The sequence below is a fragment of the Schistocerca nitens genome, chromosome 7 (genome assembly GCF_023898315.1).
Source record: "Schistocerca nitens isolate TAMUIC-IGC-003100 chromosome 7, iqSchNite1.1, whole genome shotgun sequence".
In the NCBI taxonomy this organism is placed as follows: Eukaryota; Metazoa; Arthropoda; class Insecta; order Orthoptera; family Acrididae; genus Schistocerca; species Schistocerca nitens.
The window spans coordinates 45,403,163-45,427,812 of record NC_064620.1 but is presented as its reverse complement, the minus strand read 5'-3'; the positions used below and the strand labels follow the sequence as shown (position 1 = coordinate 45,427,812).

General features: G+C 38.8%; 1 pseudogene; it reads left to right on the top strand.

Moving 5' to 3' along the window:
- The first annotated feature begins 21,630 nt into the window (after positions 1–21,630).
- Positions 21,631–21,748, top strand: LOC126195910 (5S ribosomal RNA; annotated as a pseudogene).
- Positions 21,749–24,650: the final 2,902 nt, after the last annotated feature.

The window sequence follows — 24,650 nt, the reverse complement described above, 5'->3', positions numbered from 1 at the left end:
GTTTTTCACACGCCATTATTGTCACAATATTTCACACGATAACACAGAAAAGCACAATTTGAAGAGCAAAAATAAGAGAACACATTAACATAGCACTGAAAATAATATGTAGTTAATTGCAAGCGCAGCTGCGAAATACTTGGTGCAAATCTACATGCATGCCACAACTGTTTTACTGTACAACAATGAAAGATTGCAACTACAAAGGAGATTCTCTCTACAATTACGCGCTAGCAATAAACAATAACTACACTAATTACACAAACTACAAGAAAAAAAATCAGAAGATTCCAGTGAGGTATCCTCCGCTAAGGGTCGACATATGAAACGTCCCCTTTTGAAAAATTATACATGACTGTGCTTATCCTGACACACAATATTTTTAGCGCAACGCAATCTGACTTTCAAAAATCCCTACAAAAGAATGGCCCTGACTAACATTAACCTATACCTTTCACAAATCACTTACCTCACCAAAAATCTTCGTTACTCGAACTACTGCAAAACAGCGAGCGCCACTACTGCCAGCTAAATAAAAGATTCAAACTACGGAAGGCACTAACTACTGATAGGCATAGTTAGGAAATGAAAGATTTTAGTAGAGAACAAACAATGTATTTACCTTAATAGTGTTGAAACATCATAATATACATAACAGATTATGACATCCAGTCTTACAAATTTCCAAACTCCGCCATCTCTCTCCCCACATCCACCACTGCTGGCGGCTCACCTCCAACTGCGCAACGCTACGCGCTGTTAACATCCAGCTGCCGCTGCCCAACACTACAATGGCAGACAACAATGCAAACTAGCCACAGACTGCACACAGCACAGCCAGTGATTTTCATACAGAGCGCTACGTAACGTTGCCAATAAGAAAACCTAAACAGCCAATTTACAACATTTGTGAAAAGCTGTACTTATTTTGATGATAGAAAACTGAAACATGCGTTATTTTTCTACGTAACATCCCTGGACTTCAATGCAGTTTTCCCGACGTTTTACGAGCTTTTTTTATTTCATCAGAAAATACTTTTTTCGGTTACATCTGTAACCAATTTTGCACCACAGCAATGACGTCTTCATCACTTTCAAATCTTCTTCCCTGTAGTGCTTCCGTTAAGGGTCCAAACATGTGAAAATTGCTTGGAGCCAGGTCTGGACTGAATGGTGGATGTTCCAGCACCTCGAATCTTAACTGCTTTATTGCGTCGGCTGTCCATTTGGCAGAATGTGGGCGAGCGTTATCTTGCTGCAGGATGACACCTCTTCACAGTTTTCCACGACGTTTGGATCTGATTGCAGGTTTTAGTTTCGTACGCAACACATCACATCCACCATACAATACAGACGTGCCTCTAAAGCCTCGTTTACGCTGGGGCGACGTCTTGCAACATTGTGGCATGCTACGGAAATGTGGCGTGCGTCGTCTTGTAGCACGCTACAACAGGCAACATCTTACGGCGTATGTTGCATACGGCAGGTTAATTTATACCAAAGCAACAGAATTTGTGCCACACGTGTGTCGGTCTTGCACTATAATGGATGATAAAGTGATCGCAGCGGCGGCCTACTTGGTATTTGCAAATGCAGCTTACAGCGGAAAAGAAAACCAAAGGAAAATAAAACGATGGTGGAAGAGAAGAGTATTTAAAGAAGGTCCACGAAATAGTACCCTAGGAACTAGAAGCAGACGATGGTGCGTTATTTAGTAATCTTATGAGAATGTCGACTGAGGACGTTAGTTACTGCAGTTAACTACACCTCTTATGGTACAGAAAGATAACAACTGCCAAGACAGTATTTCACCAAGAATTCGATGGGCCATCACATTACGATTTTTAGTCACTGGCGATTCATACAAGTCATTAATGTACTTATTTAAAGTATCATATTCTGCTGTTTCCCTCGTAGTGCCGATATGTGAAGCTTTTTCATTGGTGTTGAAGAATTACATAAAGGTAAGCATGCAACATTCAATACTGATTTCATTTAAGTAATGTTTTATTGGCATTTTTAAGCAAATTAAAATGGATATTAAAGAACTCCTAAAAATACTTATTTCAAAAATCGAATTAATTCGAGCTCTTCTGTTTCTGTTTGAACAAATTCGTCACAATTATTATTGTCCACATGAACAATTTCAAAGCTAGGTTTTGCAACCAATGTTTCGATACTCGGATTTTGCTGTTCATACTCCCCCAAGGCCGCTTTAAAAAGAACATTTGAAAATATGTGTTTGACATATGTGGGAGGTACATGTTCTACAAGAACTACATCGCCGTCATTTTTGATACTGTGTCATCAGTCTGAAAAAATAGGAAGAGTAATGAGTATGATTTACTTTTCAGATTCCAAAGGATACTGAAGAATGGCAGAAGGTAGCAAGAAATTTCGAAGTGAAGTGGAATTTACCTCGCTGCATAGGAGCCATATATGGCAAACATGTGTAAATTATTTGTCCTCCGAATACTGGAAGTGGATACATCAACTACAAAAAAACATTCAGCATTTTCCTTATGGCAATTGTAAACGCAAATTAGTGCTTTCAATATGTAAATATTGGATGTCACAGGGACAGAAAGAGAGGGGAGTAGGACATTGACTTAGAGGGGGAGAGAAATTGACCTTAGCGAAGGGGAGAGAGACGGAGGAGGTAGGAGGTGATAGAGGAGAGAAGCAGATGGACAGAGAGAAGGGCAGGAGAAGATGGGGAGTGGGACAAGAAGGAGATGGACATAAGGGGAAGGTAGAGACATCCGGGCAATGCCGAGTTTATTTACCTAATTTATAAAATTAATAAATTTTCATATGTTGTTAATTAACAACTTTGTAAATGATTCATGTAGTATACGATACTCGAACTATACTAAAATATGAGATGAATAAAATGTAAAATTAAAATTTTTGTGTTGTTTTGTGCTTAATTTTAACACTCTGAAATTATAAGTGAATGTTAATTTGTTAAATCATCGTATTATGACAAAGCCACAGCAAAGTGTGGCCGGTTCAGCTAGTACTACAGCATATAATTGTCATTTTTAACTTACAGAGGTTAGTTGAAGAGACGAGATGAATGAGACTGCTCATGAAGATTCGACGGGTTGCCTGTTGGTTTGTCAAGGACGCTACGGTGCTGAGACTTGATCCACCTTGCTGCAAATTTTTCTGCATCGAAGCAATGCAGTGGACGTCCAGTTATTGAAATGAAAAGTAGATTTGAAAGAGTCGGAATTTGTAAGTGATTTCTCTGATCAGTCAGTGTTAAATTCATGGCATTAAATCCGCGTTCACATTCACCCGTAGATTTAGGTATAACTTCGACTTCTTTCACAAGTTCCTTCACAGAATTGGGCATATGTTGAGGATTTTCTTTATAGATTCGAAAATCTTTAACTAGTGACGCACACGTGCTTTCACGTAATTTAAAATCCACCTTATTACACAAGCGAGAAATTGACATGTCATCATAAAACACACGTTCATAATCATCTGAAGGCCATGTATCTGAATTTAATACGGCTACACCCGAAGAGAAATCCGTCCTCAAAGCGGTTTCTTATATTGTCGACCAAAGACTGAAAAAATTTCTTCCGAAATGTCTGAAATCTTTTATATTCATCACAAGATGGTTATTTAATTAATACCCCTTTGAATGTGCTCTTTTCCTCCAACTCTTGTACTATCATCCTAATTCGTGGCGAATCATTTGTTTTCAGTGTTTCAAGAGTTCTTATAGCCACGTCAATTTCTTGTTTTGCTTTAAGGACTGAAGAATTTCTGTTATGCATAAAGAATGATAATACTTGCTAAACTTCTAGGGCCTCATAAAGCATAACTAATTCCATTACAAGCAACCACTTTGTGAGATGTTTTAGTAGACCTTCAAATTTAGATCCCTCCTGAGTTGTTCGGGAACCATCATGTCTCAGTTTTTGAAAAAGATGGACAAGAGAACTGTGACTTCCAAGAAGAGCTCGAACAGCATTAAATGAAGAAGCAATCCAACGTACGCTAAAAATACGGCCTAGCTTTAATAGCTGCGAGGATAATTCTTGTGAAACACTTTGTAGTAGTCTCTGATTTCTGGGACTTCGAGAAAACACAGAAAATAAGGAATCTAAAAAAAACTGTATATGGCATACATCTGCTAGATCATCCATAACATCGTGGACAGCTAATTCCGTTTTGAGGTTCATACAATGAACGACACTTAAATCCTTATGTTAATGATTACGCAGTAGAGTAACTACACCTTTGTAAGGTGCAAGCTTTGTTGAGGCACCATCTGTTGCGATACTTGCAAGGTGGTTTTTAGTACATCATTTGTAATGCCATACTTTTCAAGAGCTGCTAACAGTGTGCTGAAAATGTATTCTCCTCTCCCACTTTAATTCAACAATGTCAAAAAAATAACTGCAAACAGCTCCGTCAAAGTACAAACGTAAATATATTATTAAACAAGTTTTATTGGAAACCGTTGTACTTTCGTCCATCATGACACTAAAGTTTGTACCCGATTCTACAAGGAAGTGAGCAAGATTCTTTTTCATTTCTTCTCCTACAAACATAATGATATTTCGGCATGCATGGTCAGAACGAAGCATATTACCAACTGATAAAGCATTAAGCTTTTGTAGTTCGATTACTGCAGGATACGATTTGAATGATAATTTCTGTTTAGCTATTACATATGCAGATCTTAACGATGAAGCTGTTGCGATTACTTTTTCTTGATGCTGCTTTCCCCACAAGTTTTCCTTTTCACTCACGCATTTTCTAAACTTTTCTTTTCTTTTATACTCATGATTTCTACGCACTTCGTGTGTGATTTGCACTTTGCATGATCCACGATTTTATCATTTAGTTATTTGGCGTTATTAGCAAAAACACCAGCTAAAAACGCGTTATCGATACGCACACCTTCAATGCTTTCCACCCTAAGTTCACGAACTTGTGAACACACTGTGGATATTACTAATTTTTTGTCATTTACGGACAGCCACGGCTTAGTCTTTTGCCAGTTTTGAAAACGTGATTAGGCAACACAATTTCCTACTATAATCTCAAGAGTACTGTTACTCCCATTCCTACGTTGAGACGTGTCACAGTTTTCAGTCACCGGAGATTCAGTCTCTTCCCCTGTATTAGCATCATCATTACCGTTTTCTTTTTTACATTCACGGACTATTTTAACTCTTTTAGCACCACTGTTAGTATCCTGACTGTCAGAGTTTGTACACGTATCATGTAATGCACTGCTCTTAAGGAAATCAGAAATTTAGCTTTGTTTGAATGAAATTCCGTAGTTCTTGCAGTCCCGGACGAATTCAACTCACTAATGAAGCTACTGAAGCGGGAACGTGTGAAGATCGCCGTGTGTTTGGCGGACGCGAGGCAACGAACGAACGGCACCAGTGAATTTGGAGTACGCGATACTGGGGAGCGTGTGTTAAGCTCCACCCACGTGGTTCGCGGCTAGCGAAGTCAGACTGTTCAATCACGTCTGACCAGTACCGTTGCTCACTTCGCACTACTTTGTGCTTTCGTCCCAGGCGCGTTAGGCCGCACCATAGCGTTGCCGAAATGTGAATGTTCGCACAGCTACCGGGCCGGTCACCACCCTGTGTCAGCGCCCGGGGTGTGACTTTCAGCCCCCAGCTCACCCAACTCTGCGGTACGACTGCTGCGGTACTGCCACACTACTTCCCTCGCAAGCTCGCAAGTAAACGGATGACGCACCTTAGACGAAAGCAACAATGACAACATGAGAATGATGATTTAGTTCTAAATGTTTTGAAATGCTTAAGGGGCTCCGGAAAGGCTCAAAATCATGAAAAGTTCAATTTTTAATTTTTTTGCGTTTTCTGAATCTGCAGACTATTACCTTTTAATAGATATATAATTTATTCAATTCCGAAGAATACAACTATTTTTAAATTTTATTTGAAATGTGTTCTACATGGGCGTGACCCACTGTGGCGCTGTTAAACTGCTGTCAAATGGTGTTATTATTAACGTCCGTGTTCATCAGGTACATTTTAGTGATGTGAGATAAAGTATGTGTTGTGGCTAACCTGTGATGGTTCAATATATATCGCTGGTGTGATTGTCGATTGTTTCATGTTTATTTACTCTGTCGTTATCTCGAAAATATTCGTAATTAATTCTGTTTCTTGAGTCTCTGTTTTGTTGAAGTATAATATTGAGTAAAAGTAAAGTTATTAGAAATCCTCTGAAGGCTTTTAAGAAAAGGAGAAATGTTGGAAAGCCAAAGGTATGTGTTATTACTGTAAACAATAAAGACGATGAAAATCCCCAACATAGCTTGTGTCCCAAAGAAGAAGACAGTTGGTGTAAATATAACAAAGGATTGCTAACCGGTGACGTGTACACTCATAAGCATAGTCTGCCTCATGCAATAATGGAGGTGATAAAACCTATTTTCAGAGACTTAGCAGCACCTGAACTGTTGAAAAAGTATATTCACGGAAAAACTCAAAACCCCAATGAAAGTGTAAATAGTGTTATATGGTCGAGAATCCACAAGACTGTATTTGTTGCAATAGAAACACTTCACTTTGGTGTGTATGATGCTGTTGAGACTTTCAATGATGGCAACATTGTAAGGTGCAAGGTATTTAGAAATATGGGAATGAAGATAGGTTCTAACATGGTACGCGCGATGCTTGCTTTAGACAAGGAACGCCTTCGGGCTGCAGACAGGGCTGTAAAGAGTCTAGAAATACAAGCAAGAGTAAACAGGAGGAGGAACAAGAGGAAGCTGGAGGAGGAGTTTGCAGAGGATGAAGATAATCCATCCTATGGACCTGGAATGCACTAAAAAGTTAATCCAGTCTTTGTCGCTCGATTCCCAAAACTTTTATTTTCTCATACTAATTACATGTTTTCGAAGGATCTTCCAAACATATTTGTTTCAAACTTTCAGTAAATGTTACACAGTACCTTCTGCATAATTTAACACAGCCTTTTTCCAAAAAACTGTATATTTTTGAATATATAAATAAAAAATTGCAAAAAAAATGTTGTGAATTTTCATTACAATTGAAAAAAAAATCATCTTTAATAACTGAACTAAAATTTTGTAAAATCCCTGTGTTAAGTTGTAGCCCATATTCCAATAAATAATCTGTAAAAAGTTCAACTTCCTACCTCAAATACTTTGTGAGGAAAGATGTAATTTATAAGCGTTATTTTAACATTGCAAGTATAGGGCGCTCCGGAGCCCCTTAACTACTACATAACACTTCTTCAAAATTAATAAGCAAACATATTAATAGTATTAATAGTAAGGCTGTATTAAAAAACTTTCAGTGTTCGGCTCTACAAATTTAAATTATATGTAAAGTTTTACTCCAGTGCGTGGGAAAAAAACATCCCAGGTTGGGATGCATGAACTAAAACCAGAGGAGGGGATGGTCTGTTGCAGAGGGGGGGAAATCCCCCCCATCCCCCCCTGCAAATCGCACACTGCTGTCTGTGTGTTGCATGTAGTAGTCGGTCAGTTGCGACACAGCAGAGAGGAAGTCTCCGCAGCGCGAGGTCAGGCTGGGACCCCTGGCGGCGTACACGTGCGGTCGGATTGTGAGGCGCTAGCTGCGAGAGCAACAAAGTTCGTTGCCCACCGAAACTGGACACTGAAGTTGAGTGATCAGTTAACCTGTTATGAAACCTCAACTGCTCTGACATCCCTCCGTTCATTGCCAGTTGTTGCCTCCTGGGCCGTTCTGGCTAGCAGCAACGTATGGTGTGTTGGAGTCGGTGAAATTTTGCAGCCATCTTCCTGTATGGTCTTTAACTATTAAATTGGTTGTTACTTCTCAGTGAGGTGCACCAGCGATTTTTCTGCCTTGTGACCGTTAACGCCCCAGTTACCTGCCCTGGTCGTTAGCATAGTGTCGGCCGGTGTGGCCATGCGGTTCTAGGCGCTTCAGTTTGGAACCGCGTGACCGCTCAAATCGCAGGTTCGAATCCTGCCTCGGGCATCGATGTGTGTGATATCTTTGGTTAGTTAGGTTTAATTAGTTCTACGTTGTAGGCGACTGATGACCTCAGAAGTTAAGTCGCATAGTGCTCAGAGCCATTTGAACCATTTGTTAGCGTAGTTTACCAGCAGTGTGTTTTTCCTCGCAGTGTTGATGCTGTCTGCCATGGTGTGTAGTTCGACAGCCTTTTAGTTGTTTGTTCGTATTTTTTCCTTAATACTGGTTATCGTACCTTAGCTCTTTTTAGACGCCAATTTTGAAGACGTAATGCTACTGGTATCTTTGTCCTCAGCTGATATTTTCCGCTGTCGTACCCATGGTCGTGCGGAAGGGAATTGATTAGGTTGTTGGTCGGTCCTTCAGCCGTTCCTGGGTCGCGTTGCCATCCGATTACTTAACCTTACTCTTGGCTACCTGTCTCACCTCACCTTACGTTAGAGCTACCTCCTCAGGCCGACCCTCGGAACACTTCTGAGCACCACTGTCCTCTTGATTTTAGATTGTGATTCTCATTTTAGTCTGATGTACTGTGGGAGGCCTTCAGCCATCTATTAATTTAGTTTGTTTTAATTTTAAATAGGGCCTTCAGCCGATTTAAATTAAAAATATGAAGATTGATTTGTTTAATAACTAAAATTTTGAAAGTTTGTTCTATCTGAAATTCTTGTTATCCAGGCCCCAACTTGTTCAATGTCCAGTGTGTGGCCTTTAGCCGAGCTTTTATGTGAAATGTTCTTAACATAAGACCTTCAGCTGTTTTAAATTAAAATATTGAAAACTGATTTATTGAAAACTATTTTTTTTTTAAATTGGTCTATCTGAAATTCTTGTTATCCAGGCCCTAAGCCCTGAGTAGTTCATGTCTTGTGTGTGGCCTTCGGCCGAGCATTTACGTGAAATATTTTTTTTTTAAATAAGGCCTTCAGCTGTGTGAATCCTTTAACGCAATTTTTTATAACTTGTGTTCAGGCCTTCCACGGTTCTTGTTTTTGGTGTGGTTTTGGGCCTTCAGCCCAGGAGCTATCGCAAGTTTTCTTAACTACACCTTCAGGCGTATTGTTTTAATTTGATCCTTTTAAGATAATGATTAATTAAGTGGTTCTTAGAAAAATAAAAGTTTGTGTATTTTGTGCAACTAACAGTAATTGATTACGGCCCGCTCCCCAAACGTAAGCTGATCCACTCTGTCCTGCGAAACCAGATTTCAAGTGGACTAATCAAACAACGAACTAGACCACGCATTAACAACCCGTAGATTAATACCTTTGTCCGCGGGAACGAGAGTTGTGGCGGTTTACTGTACCGTTCAGTTTGAATTGCGCCTCATCAGACCAGATAATCGTCTCTGCAAACCGTTTGTCCTCGCGAAGCATACCTTCAAATCACTCACAATACTCCATCCTTCCCTCCGGGTCGTCCTCGTTCACAGTGTGCGGCGATCTTGAAATGTACGATTTCCACTTTGCAGCCTTCAGAATTCGACGCACCCTTGATCAGCTTACCTCGCTTTCACGTGCTCCCCGCTTCACAGATTTTGGAGGTGACCTAGTAAAACGTTGCAACACCGGAGCGTTGGAAGCTGGACCTGTTGATGTTTTTGGGCGGCCAGAACTTTCCTTATGTACATCCTTTTCTTCATATTAATCCCGAATACGATAAATTGTTGTAAGTGTTGGTGGCTGACTTCCGTAGACATTACGCCATTGTCAATGTACATCCATTATGTTTTCGTACTTCCAGTACCACTTCAACGCGGCAATTTTACTTCATTCATTGCTCCTCTGTCATCTGCTGGAAACATGCGCTAAGATCTGTTGAGGCAACAATAGTCTCCGCTACTGCGCAAATTTGTAACGATATATCATTTTGTTCCAAAGGTAATAATGAAACGTGCCCCTTAGAAAAATTATAAATTACTGTGCTGGTATACCTCTTACGTTATTTAATTTTCAAACAGCTGAGCAAAACTGAAAGTACTCAGACGTTTCTCTCTTTACCTCTTTACTTATTTTGATCATCACTAAACTGACACACAATGTTTTTATAGCGCAACGCAATCTCACTTTCAATATACCCTACAAAAGAATGGCCCTGAATAACAATAACCTATACCTTTCATAAATCACTTATTTCATAAAAATCTTCGTTACTCGAACTACTGCAATACAATGAGCGCCAATACTGCCAGCTAAATAAAAGACTGAAGGCACTAACTACTGATAGGCATAGATAGCAAATGAAAGATTTTGATAGAGAACAAACAATTTATCTACCTTAATAGCTTAATAGCGTTCAAAAGTCATCATATATATATATATATATATATATATATATATATATATATATATATATATATATATATATATATATATAGGCGGCTCACCTCCAACTGCCCAACGCTACGCGCTGCTCACATCCAACTGCCCAACACTACACAAGCGAATATTCCAACAATGAGTCCAACCAGCGACAGACTGCACACAGCGCAGTCAGTGATTTTCATACAGAGCGCTACGTGGCGTTAACAACATAAAAACCTAAACAGCCTACTTACAATAACTATTAAAGAGCGTAAACATTTTTCTGGATCACTCAGTAGATTATATAGTTACTTCAACTTATCCTCCTCCTTCCCGTTAAGACTCTAACTGCAGGCCTACTTACTTTCTGACTCTGATAATCACTTTAAAGGAATACGCAACGGGTAGCTATCTTTAAATTTAACATATTAATTAATGAAATAGAATATCATGTTTAAAACGATTAATGGGGTTTTGGTTGTGCTTCTCCATAAATACATTACGGGGTTGGTGATGGGACTGCAATATAGATATTGTGATTTGCTTTTCAATACATGGTTCGAAAGATTTATTACCCTACTTACCAGCATTGGATCAAGTACAGTTAAAAAATAGTAGTCACAAATTAGTAGGTTGGTGTGGTCTTCTACTTTACTCGAAGGCTCAATGCAGTTTCTCAGTGCACAGATCGGAACATCGATACTGGGTGGTTGGGATAACAAAAGAAAACAGGAATTAGTAAAACGAATCCAGCATTCCTACACTTGCTCATACAACAACTCGAAGTAAACATTATTGCTACCAAACCTACAACAAAATCCAATGGCTACTCGTCACAGAATATCTTCGCTAAAGATGTAAGATACAATGTGTGCTGATCAGCTCTTGGTTGCAGATGGCACAATACATACAAAGAAAAGCGCCTTTCATAGCTTCGACAGAATCTACAGAAATATAATGAAGCATAAAAATGATCCAGGAACGCTGAAGGCGTCAGCATATGTGACAAAATTAATGAATGGACGAGCTAACTACGACCAAGTCCCACAAACTACGAATTTCCTTTAAACTACCAAACTCTTGAACCACAAAAATAATTTCGCTATGATATGCTACAAATTGAGATCAATATACTGTCTGGAAATACAGCTTCTCCTGTTCACATATGTTTGAAAAACCCACTTCCCACAGTAAAAAATGATCAATCTGCAACGGGAGAATTCAACAGAAATTTGGAATACGACTCTACCATTGACCACGTGGCAGCGTGGGTGCACAAAACCACTGACTTTCAAGTTCCAAAAACACAATAGTGAAAACACATGAACGGTCTAAGATTCAATCTTGCGCCTGTCTCAGTTACTGTTGTCGTTGTTGATGTTGTTGTTGTTGTTGCTGTTGTTGTTGCTGTGGCCTTCAGTCCGATGACTCCTTTGGTACAGCTCTCCATACTAATCTATCCTGTGCAAGCCTCTTCGTCTCGCCTCTTCGTCTCCTAATAATTACTGTAACCTACATCCTTCTGAATCTCCTTACTGTATTCATCTCTTCGTCCCCCTCTACGATTTTTACCCTCCCACACTTCCCTCCAACACTCAGGAACGCCTTTCTTGCCAATTCCAGCCTGCATTTTATATCCTCTCCACTTCGGGCATAATCAGTTTTTTTGCTGCCCAAATATCAAAACTCACATACTACTTTAAAAGTCTCGTATAGTAACCGAATTCCCTTATTGTCACCTGATTTAATTCGACTACGATTCATTATTTTTGTGTTGCTTCTGTTGTTGTTCATCTTACATCCTACATTGAATACACTCTCCATTCCTTTCTGCTCTTCTAAGTCCTTTGCTGTCTCTGACAGCATTCCAATGTCATCGGCAAACCTGAAAGTTTTTATTTCTTCTCCTTGGATTTTAACTCCTACTCCAAATTTTTCTTTGGTTTCCTTTACGGCTTGATCAGTGTAACGACTGAATAACATCGAGGATAAGCTATAACCCGTCTCGCTCCCTTCTCTGTCACTGCTTCCTTTTCATGCCCCTCGACTCTTGTAACTCTTGTCTGGTTTCTGTACAATTTGTATGAAGCCTTAGGATCATGGCATGTTATCCTTGCTACCTTCCGAATTTCAAAGAGGGTATTAGAGTCAACATTATCAAAAGCTTTCTTTAAAACTACAAGTGTTATAAATGTACTTTTCTCCTTCCTTCACATATCTTCTAAGAGAAGTCGTAGGGTCAGTATTTCTTCGCGTATTCCTACATTTCTCCGGAATCCAGACTGGTTTTCCCCGAATACGCCTTCTAAATCTACATATACATGATTACTGCGCAATTCACAATTAAGTTACTGGCAGTTCATAGAACCACCTTTAAGCTACTTCCCTGTCATGCGCGGGAAGAACGTGTAAGTAGGCTGTTTAGGTTATCATATTGGTAACGCCACGTAGCGCACTGTATGAAAATCACTGGCTGTGCTGTGTGCAGTCTGTGGCTGGGTGGCATTGTTGTAATTTTCGCTATTGTAGTGTTGGGCAGTTGCTGTTAACAGCCCATAGCGTTGCGCAGTTGGAGGTGAGCCGCCAGCTGTGGTGGATGTGGGGAGAGAGATGGCGGAAATTTGAGATAGGACGATCTGGACGTGTGTCCATCAGAAAGAGTAAATTTGTAATATTGGATATCATGGACTGAGATATATATATATATATATATATATATATATATATATATATATATATATATATTATCACTTTTGAACTCTATTGAGGTAAATACATTGTTTGTTCTCTATCAAAATCTTTCATTTGCTAACGATGCCTATCAGTAGTTAGTGCCTTCAGTAGTTTGAATCTTTTATTTAACTGGCAGTAATGGCGCTCGCTGTATTGTAGTAGTTTGAGTAACGAAGATTTTTGTGAGGTAAGTGATTTGTGAAACGTATAGGTTAATGTTAGTCAGGCCCATTCTTTTGTAGGAATTTTTGAAAGTCAGATTGCGTTGCGCTAAAAATATTGTGTGTTAGTTTAGTGTTGATCAGAATAAGTAAAGAGAGTAATGTCTGAGTACGTTCAGTTTTGCTCAGCTGTTTGAAAATCAAATAATGTAAGAGGTTTATCAGCACAGTAATTCATTAATTTTTCTAAGGGAACGTTTAATATGGTGACCCTTAGCCGAGGATACCTCACTGGAATCTTCTGATTTTTTCTTGTAGTTTGTGTAATTAGTGTAGATATTGTTTATTGCTAGCGCGTAATTATAGAGAGAATTTCCTTTGTAGTTGTAGTTTTTCATTGTTGTACAGTAAAATAGTAGTGGCATGCATGTAGATTTGCACCAACTATTTCGCAGCTGCGCTTGCAATTAACTAGATATTATTTTGAATGCTATATTAATATGTTTTCTTATTTTGCTGTTCAAATTGTGCTTTTCTGTGTTATCTTGTGAAATATTGTGACAATAATGGCGTGTGAAAAACGTGATACTAGGCTCCAAAGTAAACTGAGAAATGATAGTGAAGACGAAAGCAGTGCATCAGCGCCACCGTGTAATGAATTAACTAATGTTCAAAGTAGTAATTTGGCAATTGTGCATAGGGAAATGGAGCGGGCTGCTAATAATGGTGCAGACAGTGAAACAATTAGTGAACAGGGAAGCATTATCGATCGATCGGTCGGCACCAGCTCGCCTGAGGAATCCGAAATGACAGGACACAATCTCGCAAATACTGTAGATTCAGGTTTTGGGTCCTCACCGTTTTCTCAAATACGTCAAGACACATTTTCTGCTTTTCAAAATGCGAATATTGCCGGTTCAAATGCACTGCCGAATAGCACTGAGGAACATGTTTCAGACACCAGTGCATTGTTATTACAGTTAATGCCACAAATGGGACAAAGGCTACAAAAGTTAGACACCACGCTTGAACAAAATCAGAAACAAATGGGACAAAATCTTCAAAAGTTAGACACAATGGAACAAAATCTTCGGAAGTTAACCACCACGCTTGAACAAACACGTGAAGATTTAACTACTGAGTTACATAACATTGAATCGAAATGTCAAAAAGTCTGTAATGACTAAAAACACAAATTTGTGAGCATTTTCAACCTATTTTTCGCGGCATGAAAATGCGTTACAGAATCACGAAGCAGCCATAAAAGAACTGCAAACTATTGTTCATGAAAATCATGAGACCTTGCAGGCTAAAATTGACTCAGTTGCATCTACCGATTCGGTTACACAACTTGCAAAAACTCAGGAAAACTTAAAGGACACAGTTTATACTCTGAAAATTGGTTCAGAAAGACACATGGAGGAAGTTAGTTCATTATCAGAAAAAGTAGTTGAACTTTCGGATCAGCGAAATAATTTATCTACGAAGGTAGATGATAATCTGAATGACACAAAACCGGTAGTCTTTAATGACACAGAAGAGTGCAAACAAATTAGGAAATTCAAACAAAATCAGAATCAAATTAATACGCAACACCAAAGAGCAATCCGGGAAGTACAAGATCAGCTGACACAGTTAATACAAGAATTACATATTTCAGAGGACACTCGCGCTCCAATACGGGAAGACGGACATAGAAATACGGAACAGCCACAAAATAATAACACGAAGTACTTCGGAAATTATGAAAGAAATTGCCAAGGTACACCGAATTTTGAGATGGAACCGCCGAATCGAAGTAACAGTGACCGATATGCGACTCGCCGACATGATGATTTTGACTATAAGCTGTTCATTACTAGACGTAAATTCAAAATATTTAAGAATTCCGGCAACGACATTCATCCACAAGCGTGGTTTCATCAATTCTCTCATTGTTTTCCCCTCAACTGGTCATTAGAGCACAGATTAGAATTTATTTGTGGCTACTTAGAGAATGAACCAGCTGTAAGAATGCGATCGGTCATTCACGATTGTCACAGTGAAGAAGAATTTTATCATGACTTCCTCTCAGCATATTGGTCTCAAGCCACACAAGACCGAGTAAAACATAGCATCATAATGATGAAACATTTCGAACAATCTGAATTTTCCAGTCTTGTCAAATATTTTGAAGACATGTTACATAAGAATCAATATCTTTCAAACCCATACAGCCCCTCAGAACTCATCCGCATTTGCTTAATCAAACTGCCTGAACATTTACGACATATTAGTTTGGCAGGACCTTACAAAGACGACATTGAAGCTTTTCAGGGACTCTTACAAGAATTGGAAATTGACACTGACAATCGCGGAATGCGAAAACAGGAACACAACAATTACAGGTCACATCCGTCACAATTCCGAACGAAAGAAATAATAACTGGACATAACAAGGCTATTCTCACAACGTAAATCGTGACCAATACAGACACCACCCATATGACAACTGTTGGCAGAGTAGTAATAATTACAGGGAAAGATCACCTCTCCGCGGTAGTGACTATCACAGAGACAGTCAGAGAAACAGACAATATGGGAACCAAAATAGTTATTATCAAGGGAGACAGAACAACTTTAGATGCAACGGTCCACCACTCAGTTACGATTCAGGGAGAAATTCTCCACAACGTGACCGACAAGAAAGAAACTATGGAATCTACCGACATGACGACAGACGATATGATCGTAACGACAGACCTGAATTGCATCAGAACTGGCGGGATTCAAACAGGACAGAGCTCTCTCGACAAGGTGAATTTGTAGAAGTTAGATCTCCAAATCCCAATAACGACGCTCGCCAACAAAGAAACAGACAATGACTCGCATCGCAGGCAGCCACGTGTGCTGGCTGGCTCAGAGAAAAATAACATACACGCTAACCTTGAGAAAAATTCCAGTATTCTTTACCGACATATACCACATGATAATTGCGTTCAAGTTGAAACTCTGCGTACTAGGAAGAGTAAAGGTTTACACCATATTTCACATGTAAAACCATTTATTGAGAGATAATCTGATTTTTAACTTAGTCTTTGCTATAAAATTTTTCACTTCATGTTACTAGTACGCTTCGTCAGACTTAGAAACTGTTAGCATTCAACTAAGTTTTAAAGTTAACTATCCAGTCTAGAACCTAGGGAACATATTTAGACAGTAATTACTTATGCATGGTTATAGTAAACAGATGACACAGTGTTATTGTTTGTGTACATTACGTAACGACTATAAGGCTCACATACTTAGAGCATATACCAGTACTGCTAACGAGATTTTAATGCAACATTTTGGTTTACTTGAGAATACATTCTGGATTTAAAGTACTTTCTGTGAGATTAAAGATGACTTAGCATTTGGTTTCTTTGACAGCTACATGATTATATCACGACGCTGTGACACAATTTACATTGTTGCTTTATTTTTGTGCTGTATCTGTTTTACATCTGCACAGTTTTTGTGAACTCTTCTGGAAAGTAAAACATGTTTTAGTAGTAACTTTTGTGGTATAGCTACAATGATACAGCATTTTTCGTAGCACAACAATACGTTACAGTGCAGTGCTTTCTTGATCACGGAATTGTACGTAATAACTACGATATCTATACGCATAGCATTTCGCTTTTGTTTATTACGAGGTAAGTACATTGACTTCTGCAGACCTTTGCTTACAGACGACGATAATTACGACACTTGGCACATTTTTTACCCTTCAGTAATGACAAAGATTATCTTACAACAACACGCCCATTTAGCGCTACAGGACACGCATTTGAGTGATTAATTTTGTACTTAAAACATTTATTTTTAAAGTTTTTTGAATTACAATGATACAAAGGTTTTCTGTGACACATTTCATTCGATTGCTGTAATCTGTAACACCTGAGGGTATAAATACATTAATCCTCAGGAGCTACACGCTTACTTTGTGTACCATGTGTTTGGCAAACACAAGGAGACTTAGCTAATATGATATTTTCTTATACAATTTTACACATCGGTACCATATTTCTCTAACACAGAATTACACAACTATCTGATTATTTAACAGAGAAACAAACATTTTTTTTACTACGTCAGTGACACATGTTTACGTAATTACACCATTGTCTGTACTTTGTGAACTGTTCATATTCTTTTGGAACCATTGTGATACTATGAGAGCCTTGAATGATGTATTAGGTATGGGATCATGATTTTTAAAGTACATTTGAGGTAGATAACACTATTGAAATGATCAGAGAATTTTTTTTAGGTTTTGAAATTATTGCAGAAAGCTACGACGGTTTGAGATTTGGCTGAGTTTTTATGATGTTGTTATTATGATGACAATGTGTATTATGCTGTTGAGGTATGTTTATGATCAATAAGCAGATGCTATATGAGGAATTTGATTATGCTATGTATTTATTATGATGAAATATTGAAGAATTGTCGGCGAATATGTATATGTGTAATAAGGGAAGGAATAATGAGTGGTGGCTTGGGACTCTGACTTGTGAAAAAGGATGTTGGAAACCAAGAATCATACTTTAAGAATTATGAAATGTGTGTAAATGTGTGAATGTATCACAACGCCGGCGAAAATTTTTTGGACACTGTTACATTTACATGATTTTGTTTCTAAAGATTTGTAACGTAAATATTTCGACCTGTGAAATTTTATTTGTATCAAACTGTCACTGTAGCGGAAACTGATGCCGTAAATATTTCGGTAAGGAAGATAGGTCACTATAAGCACCCAGCTGCGTGACAGTCGCCTGGAAAAAAGCCAATAGTGTGTGCCTTTCAGAGGCACAGGTAGCAAAAAAAAGAGGCCCTTATCCTCGCTATTGACATTTCTTTGTAGAAAGCATCGCAAGTACGACACGCCCAAACTTGAAAACATATGATTACACTGTGGAGCTCTTAATTTATGATATTTACTAAATTGCCTAATGAAATGATGAGAAACATTTTTACATCTATTGTCTTTCTAGTTGAGAGATTTGTTACTGTCTTTGGAGACGCCATTTGCCTAGTGAATGACGTTTCACACATTGCTTTCTATATATTTGCTCATTTCGTTTAATATCTAGTTTGTAGCTGCACTGCAGCATTGGTTAAAATAAAATTTGATAGATGTACTAATATCACTATTTTCTGTCTACAGACCCAGCAAGGAATAATTTTATGATGTACTTTCGTAGAAAAGAGAGCACAAAGAGACATTTCCCTTCACAGGAATTGCAAAAATAATTTTTTAACGTTTTGGTAACTTGTCTGCTAGAGTAAGTCAAAGTGATGCATCACTCTAGTGTTAAGATATGACACAGGTATTAGACATGGCCATCTTTAGTGTAATATTTTTTCTGCTTGAGCTTTGTCATGTTTAGATATACGTTATTACATTTGCTGCTGCTGTTTGCCAGGCATAGTGCTACTGAATTTCACTTTGTATTACTCTGTTAAGCCAGTTTTACTACTGATTTATTTTTCTTTTTGCTGCACATTGGCTCATATTAGTGATAATGTTGCATTTCCTTTGCTAACTTATATATATTGCTGCTTGCTTTGCCAATTTGAATTTTTTTGTTGTTGCTGTTTGTGTTAATTGTTTTGTGCTGCTGCATTGCCTCGTCCCTTAGTTTAGCATCTGAGCTCAGTAGATTTAAGTTAGCTTAAGATGGGGTAGGCTATATGAGAGAACGAGTTGTGATGAATTGGAAGAAATGCATTGAGAAGCTATAAGAAAATGGTTTGGCCAAAAACGGATTTTGAATGAGGATATGAACAAAAAATAGGGTTTAGGGACAACAGGTTTCGGTAGAATTTCCTTGGAAATAAATGATGAGGTAAGATAATGGAAAATAAATAATGAGGTAAGAAATATGTGAAGATATAAATACAGAAAGCATGCTTGGATTGGATTTTTTTGGTGGAAACAAATGTTGAAATAAGACGAAAGATCTATGGAATGAAGTTTTGGGTTGGACTGCAGTACCAAATGTTACACTGAAAACAAACCCTGTCCTTTCCTCCTGTGTTATTCTGCTATGTGTTTGTGTACTCTTGTGTATTTGTGTTTTTCCTGTCTTTATGTGTTTAGCTAGTAAGATTTATGTTGTAGAATTTTTCTAGTACTAAGCTACATTCACTATGATGAGGAATACTGTTATCCTCAAATATAATTTGCTTTAATAATATGTTATTTTCTTTGTAAAGATGTTTATAGACATTATTAATTCTGTTCTGTTTCAATGCTCATGTGTGAAATTAATGTTTCGAAAACTATTCTCATTATTTTATATATTTACTTATGCCATAATTCCTGTAACACTGGTGTATACGTTTATTTCTATTCTTTTGTAAAGCTTGTATTACTACAAATGTTATCTGTATTATTATGTTTATAATGATGTTTTCTGTATCTTTGTAATTGTATTCTCATGTTATAAAATTGTAATGGACACCAGATCAGCAAATTAAGTAACTTGTCAGCATTCATTTCAGTGCACACGTTTCTGTTGGTCATAGTATATGCACAATATGTGAGAAGTTGAGACTGTTAGTGTTTGCACGTGTGTTGATAATTCAGCAAGGGACTGGTTAACAGCACTGCTGGTTCTAAGGACAATTCCAAAAACTTTGTGAGTGCACATGTGGTGGTTTATGGACTTGCTATATAGTACAAGACTCTTCGATGGTGATTGTGCACCTGCACAGTCGCAACAGATGGCTGCTGGCCATCTCTACAAGGACTGAAGTGGGTCTTTGATGGCCCACCAATACCATTATTTCTAGAAGAACTGTAGTGGGTCTGCACCTCTGGTGGCCCACAAGTACCATAATCTCTACCAGGACTACAGTGCGTCTGCTCTGTGATGACCTACCTACCAATATTCTTCAAAACTTCGACTGACTCTGCTGTGGGTTTGCTCTGTTGTAGCCCATTACCTGTCTGCATGTCAAGAGCCAGCACTGTCTTTCCGTTGGAAGGACAATACTACTTGTGCAAGACTGCATGGAAATCCACTACTTCTGTGTGCAATTTCTTTTACTAATGAGACTTTGTGGAAAAAACTGTAATTACTATTCTGATGAATGATCAGGACTGTCTTTATGGACTGTGAGAAAATTTTAGCTTTTGACCAACATTGGATCAATAAGTGTGTGCATTTGATTTCTTTGTTATTGTAATTATGATTATGAAATTTTTTTCAAATCTGTATTGGCCACGGCCCAAAACTATTTGTAAAATTTTTTGTGGGGAGCATGGGGCTATGTAAGTAGGCTGTTTAGGTTATCATATTGGTAACGCCACGTAGCGCACTGTATGAAAATCACTGGCTGGACTCTGTGCAGTCTGTGGCTGGGTGGCATTGTTGTAATATTCACTATTGTAGTGTTGGGCAGTTGGCTGTTAACAGCGCGTAGCGTTGCGCAGTTGGAGGTGAGCCGCCAGCAGTGGTGGATGTGGGGAGAGAGATGGCGGAATTTTGAGAGCGGACGATCTGGACGTGTGTCCATCAGAAAGAGTAAATTTGTAATATTGGATATCATGGACTGATATATATTATTATCACTTTTAAACACTATTGAGGTAAATACACTGTTTGTTCTCTATCAAAATCTTTCATTTGCTAACTATGTCTATCAGTAGTTAGTGCCTTCAGTAGTTTGAATCTTTTATTTAGCTGGCAGTAGTGGCGCTCGCTGTATTGCAGTAGTTCCAGTAACGAAGATTTTTGTGTGGTAAGTGATTTGTGGAACGTATAGGTTAATGTTAGTCAGGGCCATTCTTTTGTAGGGATTTTTGAAAGTCAGATTGTGTTGCGCTAAAAATATTGTGTGTCAGTTTAGTGTTGATCAGAATAAGTAAAGAGAATAATGTCTGAGTATGTTCAGTTTTGCTCAGCTGTTTGAAAATCAAATAATGTAAGAGGTTTATCAGCCCAGTAATTCATTAATTTTTCTAAGGGGACGTTTCAAACGTACACTCAGATCTATCCGTGCGAGCTATGATTTTTCTTACTTTATTACGATGACCATTTCTCCCTATGTTGGTGGATGCCTACAAAATATTTTCACACTCTCAGGAGGAAGCTGGTGAATTAAATGTCATGAGAAGTGCCTGGCGTAGCGAGAAACGCCTTTGTTTTAATGCCTACCACCCTAATTCGTGTATCATATCCGTGGTGTTCTCTCCCCTATTTCGCGATGATACTAAACGAGCTGCCTTTCTTTGTCTTCTTCGATGTCCTCCGTCAATGCTATCTAACGTGGATCCCACACCGCATAGCGACACACCAGGAGAGGGCGGGCGAGCGTAGTGTAGGCAGTCTCTTTAGTAAACTTGTTACATTTTCTAAGTGCTCTGCCAATAAATCGGAGTCTTTGGTTTGTTTTGGCATCGGCCTTGCCGCAGTGAATACACCGGTTCACGTCAGATCACCGAAGTTAAGCGCTGTCGGGCGTGGTCGGCACTTGGATGGGTGACCATCCGGGCCGCCATGAGCTGTTGCCATTTTTCGGGGTGCACTCAGCCTCGTGATGCCAACTGAGGAGCTACTTGACCGAATAGTAGAGGCTCTGGTCAAAGAAAACCATCGTGTGTGTGTTGACCACACGCCCCTCCTATCCGCATCCTAAACTAAGGATGACACGGCGGTCGAATGGTGCCGATGGGCCACTTGTGACCTGACGACGGAGTGCTTGATTTCTTTTCCCCACAACATTATTTATGTGATCGTTTCAGTTTCAGTTTTTCATTACTACAGCCCTTAAGTATGTAGTTGATTTTACAGCCTTGACATTTGTGTCATTTATCGCGTAACTGAAATGTAGCGGATTCTTTTTAGTGCTCATGTAGATGATTTCACAGCTTTCATTATTTAGAATAATTGCCACTTTATACACCATAAAGTTACCTTCTTTAAATCATTTTGTAATTCCTTTTTGATCATTTGAAGATTTACATGATGGTAAATGGCAGCATCATCCGCTAGTAACCTTTGGGGATTCCTCAAACTATCTCCTAAATCGTTTATGTAGATCAGGAACAACAGAGGGCCTGTTACACTTCCCTGGAGAACGCCAGATGTTACTTCCGTTTTACACGATGTCTTTCCTTCAGTTATTAAGAACTGTGACCTTTATGAATGGAAATCACGAAGCCAGTCACACAACTGTGACTACACTCTATAGGCACACAATTTAATTACAAGTCTCTTGTCCGGAACGGTGTCAAAAGCCTTCTGGAAGTTTAAAAATATGGAAACAATTTTACGTCCCCTGTCGATAGCACTCACTACTTCGTGAGAATAAAGAGCTAGTTGTTTTCCACAAGAACGGCAGTGTCTGAATCAGTGTTGGCTGTTTGTCAATATACCGTTTTCTTCGCATTGACTGATAATGCTCTAGCAATGTATCTGTTCCAAAATCCTACTGCAAGTAGACGTTAGTAATATGGGTCTGTAATTGAGAGGGTTGCTCCTTTCCTGGGTATTGGTGTGACTCGTGCAAATTTCCAGTCTGTGTATACGGATCCTACAACCAGCGAGTCATTGTAATCGTATATGATTCCCAAATATTCTATTTTATCAGCATACTCTGAAACGTGAGGGATATGCCATCTGTAACGGAAGCCTTCCCTTTCTTATTCATTTTAAGCTGCTTCGCTGCGCAAAGGATATCTATTTGTAAGTTACTCACGTTAGCAGTTGTTCTTTACTCGAATTAACGGCCGGAGGGGCCGAGCAGTTCTAGGCGCTTCAGTCTCGAACCGCGCGACCGCTACGGTCGCAGATTCGAATCCTGCCTCGGGCATGGATGTGTGCGATGTCCTTAGGTTAGTTGAGTTTAAGTAGTTCTCAGTTCTAGGGGACTGATGACCTCAGAAGTTTAGTCCCATAGTGCTCAGAGCCATTTGAACCATTTTGTTACCTTTGCTTTACATGATGTCTTACCTTCAGATATTAAGAACTGTGGCCTTTATGAATAGAAATCACTAATCCTGTGACACAACTGTGAGGACACTCGACGTTAGTAACATGGGTCTGTAAAATGGCCGTAAGCACTATTCAAACCTGAGACCGTAGCAGCAGCGCGGTTGCACAGCGGCCGGCATGGGTATGTATTTGAGAGGGTTACGGATTACTCGTATTTCCTTTCCTGGATATTGGTGTGACTCGTGCAACTTTCCAGTCTTTAGGTGCGGATTTTTCAACGAGCGTGTGATTGTACTCGTATATGATTCCTAAGTAGTGCGCCATTTTTTCAGTATACTCTGAAAGAAATGTGACGTATATGCTATCTGGAACGGAAGCCTCCCCTTTCTTATTCATTTTAAGCTGCTTCGCTGCACCAAGTATATCTATTTATAAGTTACTCACGTTAGCAGTTGTTCTTTACTCGAATTCTGGAATATTTGCTTCGACGTCTTTCTGGGAAGGAATTTCGGAAAACTCTGTTTAGTAACTCTGGTTTAATGACACTGTCCTCAGTAACATCACCATTGTTATTGCGCAGTGAATGTATTGATTGCATCTTCTCGGTGGTGAACTTTAGATACGACCAGAGTTTCTTTGGGTTTTCTGGAAGATTTCGAGACAGAGATTCTTTGTGGAAACTACTGAAAGCAACTCGTTCTAAATTGCGAGCTTCGGTAAATTTCGACAATCTTGGGGCTTTTGCTTTCTTTCAAATCCGCCATGTTTTTTTCGTTGCTTCTGCGACTCTGTTCTGACTTGTTTTGTGGGATCATTATCATCTCTTATTCATTTATTTGGTATATGTCTCTAATTACCGTCGACATTATTTCTCTGAATGTAAATCACATCTGGCCTTCGTCTCCATAGTCAGACGGTAAGGAGTAAAGACCTTCTCTTGGGTAGGTTTCAAGCTAACTTTTATCTACTTTTTTAAGTATAATTATTTCGCTTTTATTTTTGGTGGGTTTGAATGTTACGGTATTCAGTCTAGTTGCAACAACCTTGTGGCCAGTAATCCCCGTATCTCTCATGATGCTAATTATTGGTCAGGATTATTTGTTGCTAAGAGGTTAAGTATGTTTTCGCAACCATTTACACTTCAAGTGAGTTCCTGTACTAGGTGTTCAAAATAATTTTCTGTGAAGGCATTCAGTACTATTTCGGTCGACGTTTTATTGATGCCATTGACTTTAAACATGTATTTTCGCCAACATATCGAAGGTAGATTGAAGTTACCATCAACTATAATTATATGAATGGTGAACCTATCTGAAATGACTCTCAATTTTCCTTTGGTCTGTTCAGCAACTGTATCATCTGAGACGTGGAGTCAGTAAAAGGAACAAAATATTAATTTATTCCAGTTCTTAAGCATAGCCTTTATCATACTAACTCAAGGGAACTATCAATTTCAATTTCACAGCATTAAACACTCCA